Source organism: Chiloscyllium plagiosum, unplaced genomic scaffold (assembly GCF_037043375.1).
Source record: "Chiloscyllium plagiosum isolate Xiang-an unplaced genomic scaffold, Cpla_swu_hap1 HiC_scaffold_23, whole genome shotgun sequence".
Taxonomy (NCBI): Eukaryota; Metazoa; Chordata; class Chondrichthyes; order Orectolobiformes; family Hemiscylliidae; genus Chiloscyllium; species Chiloscyllium plagiosum.
This window is the reverse complement of record NW_028270161.1, coordinates 33,997,389-34,001,348: the sequence shown is the minus strand read 5'-3', so window position 1 is coordinate 34,001,348 and position 3,960 is coordinate 33,997,389.

Genomic DNA, 3,960 nt, shown 5'->3' with positions numbered 1-3,960 from the left:
TGCTCTCTCATTCCCATCCCCTACCACATGTGGCCAGGTGGAACACAGTGTAGAATATGGGAGGGAGAAGCAAACTTTGCAATGCTAAAGGCTAAATGAAAAATAATGAGGAAAGGTTGACAAAGAGTGAAGGATTTTCTAAATAAAAAAGACTAAAAGAATGTGTTGATAAAAGAAAAGCATCCTGTCGGTAAGGAAGAAGCTACATAAATATTAAATGAGGGTACTCATTAAGATGAGTACTTAAATGAGTTAAACATGAGCATGATAGCATGTGAATGAAAGCATAGAAGGGGAAAGTGTAGAATAGTTGAAGATGTTATTGTTCATTCAAGAAAAATGGTGGCATTTGAAAAGGCAAACAATCCTGATGATGTGTATTTTAAAACACTGAAAGTTATCAGATGTAATATCATATATTCTTACCAATGCCAATGTAATTTCTTAATATCATATATCCTTGCCAATACCAATGTTATTCTTAAATTGGAAAAGGGTTGATTCTCAAGTGTACACATAACCATTGATTAGGTTCCAGCTAGAATCTTGTCACTCCATTAAGGAGGATGTCAAGTGAAAGGATACGTGTATTCATTAAAACATTAGGAGTGAAAAACTATTCTACTGGAACTCCAGTTTTCCTAATCACTCATCTGAACAGATTAAAAATAAATTATTGTTGAATTTTGATAAATGTTGAGGTGGTTTGACAATTAGAGGCTGTTAACATATCAGCCAAAGGGACAAAGAGAGAAATAGAGATTTTATTATGCAGATGATTATTTTGACAAAGAATGCCATGCCAGAAGCAATGGTTTCAATGTAGTGTAGCTTTTCAAAGGGAAAGAGAAAATATGTGATAAGAAACTAAAATGAAAGGGATCACTCTTTCAGAAAGAAAGACATATTTGTACCAAATTGTCATAACCCATGCTGGAAAATTCCAGATCCTGAAATTTCTTTGGCTTTTGAATGACAAGAGACACAATTTCTGCACTGAGTAAAGTTTTCTCCCCAAACCACACCATCTCTCCAGCTTCCTTCCTTTTTTCTTTACTTTGGACTGTTTTACTATCTTTTTCACAAGTTTTCCATCATTCTTAAGTTTGTCTTTTCTGACGCCATGGCAAAGTATCATTGGGATTATTTTTGATATTAAAAGTCTTATTGTTACCTTTCAATTCAACTATCAGAAACATCTCCCGACCAGCCACCCTAAACAAACCTGTGTGCAGTCAGAACTCTGCTGCTCATATTGTAACTCACATCAGAACCTTTTCAGCCATCACTCAGTGCTCACTGACTGACATTTATTCTTAATCCAGTAATGCCTAATTTTTACAATTTTACAATTTTCTCTTCCTGCTGTTATATGCTTCCATTCCACAATCCTCTGTGTCCCTCCCTACATCTTTATACCTGTAATCTCCTCCTTGAATCCCTACGCTTCACTGTTCTTTTTAAATGTTCTATGAAATCTGCCCAAGTGTCTAAACATTTGATCATCTGTCGTATATCTCCTTAAGTGACGTGGTATCAAATTTTACTTGGAAACACTCCTGTGCAGTGCCTCGGAACGTTTTGTTATATTGAAGCTATCAAATAGTTGAAAGTTATTACTTAGAATGGGCTCTAATCTGGCCTAACAGTTGTACATAAAACATTACATTACTGTCTTATTTTCTAGCAATGTCAGTATTTTACAAGTTGTATATCTGGTCATTCAACCCAGTTTGCAAGAAGTTTCTCAGTTAAAACACCTGCGCCTTGTAGCAGTTCATGAAGCACTGTTGTAGAAAGGGTAAAGTCACTAGTTACAAATGACAAATATGAAGTTGCATAAAATAATTCTCCTCAGCAAAGTAACACCTGGTAGGAACTTTGCGACAAAGGACTGTGTGAATGAGAAATTGCAGAAATGTATTGTTACACTTGGAAGAGTTCTTTAAGTGGATGAAGTGCATGATTGTAACAGTGATGCATTAGCTGCCTTTGTTCCAAATGCTGAAGATGACAATTCTGTCAAAATGTAGCTATTATTAGCTGCATAGACAGTAAGTGCGTCACTTATTTGCTTTTATTTTGTCAAACTATGGCTGATTGCACTATGATAGCACACGAGTTTTGAATCAGACTGAATTTCTCTTGTTATTATTATTGCCAAACCAGAACATGATTATAAGTATAATATGACAGTAATAGTGCTGCAGTCCAATAAGACAATTCCCCATTGCTATTTCATTTAAGATGAGCCATTCTGTCACCAAAGTCACTGAAGAGCAGTAATTTAAGTGACTCAGTGGATTTGCTATCATCCAGGTTTTAGTCCAGTTCACATTTGAGCACCTTTTAATCCCTAAATTAGAATGGCCCATTTAGTTTGAGCAGGATAAATGTTGTTATTGTGTAAAGATACACTGTGGATGAAGAACACACATTTGCCACAATTAATGTTGAGATATTGTCAGTCAGCAAGGATGAGTGAATGGAACAGAGATGGCTTAGTTCCAAGACTGAAGCAAATATCTCTATACAACTGCATAAGAAGCCAAAATAAAGATGTTTATAGTAAATTGGCCATTTGGCCAAGATGGCGACAGCAGAGTAGGCGGCATACAGGGTCCTGTGCCCAGGCATGTCCTCTTCATCTGCATTTATTTTCTTTTTCTTTTTCATTCTTCTTTCTCAAACGTACCTGATAAAGAGAGATCTTTGGCAGGAGGTGGCTTCAATGGGCTTTGGAGCAGCAACAGCGTATTCAGAGGTAGTATGGCTACAGAGTCGGCCTGTGAAGCCTGGAGCAGGATTCTTGCTACCGCGTGGAGTGACTCCTGGCAGCAGAATGACATGAGTTTGGAAGCCTGGAAAAGGACACTTTCTGTGGCATGGTGAATGCTAGGAAGCCAGGGGCAGGAAAAGTTGGACACTCTTTAAGTTTTTTTTATTCTATTCTAAGTTAATGTGAATGGCGCCTCTGTACAGTGATGGCACACACTTTTCACTGTACTTTATATTGAATACATGTGACAGTAAAGGATATTCCACTCTAAATCAAGAGAAGCTGAGACATGTATAAAACTAGGTGAATAGTTTGATAACATGCTGTAAGAATTATATACCAAGGATATTAGAGAACACTGAAAAAGAATAAAGAGAACATCTGCATTCATTACATTGTTATAACCAAAACCATCACACACAAACCATTGTCAAGCAAAATCTATTGTGAATAAAGAATTGTGGGAGAATGAAAAATAATGGTTCTGAGAAGTAGTAACTTCTCAGCTTCTTTATTTTAACAAAATATATCCTTTTCTTTTCTGTCTTTTTTCTATTCTACCTTCCTCTCTAGATCTGAAGGTTTTCTTTCCTGCTGGAATAGGGTGCCATTCATATTAGTTTTTTTCCACACTGCCTCTCTCAACTGCATACATAAAAGACAGCAATATGAGTGAACTGCATGACTGAGAGGTATTTTCACAGCCAAATTTAACTCTGCCTTCATCTGCCATTTCCATTCAGTGGAAATCATTTGATGTTGCACAAGAGAAGAACTCTGGCATTTCTCACTTCCCTAAACTGTGCATGGAGGTCAAATGTAGTATGCCAAAAGTTACATTGATAGAAGTGAAATAGTACAGCAGAGATCAGGATTTTGAACCTAGGATCCCTCTTTAATTTGGCTTCACTACCTGCTAGTTTTGCAGTGCTACTTAAAAGCTTTTCTTGTTATACTTCACTTCCATAGGAGAAGGTAATTTCCATCCTTTGTTTGAAATAGGTTTATTCATATACAGCATGTTAATCAATTCTGTAAACAAGGAATACCAAAAGAACATATTAACCATTAAAAGAGCTTATTTCCCTTTCAGTCGGAGTCTGAAGAAACAATATTTTGAACTTACATAAGCTGCATTAAAATAAAATCACAGGTTCTTTCCCGCTTGAATGTGTGAGCAT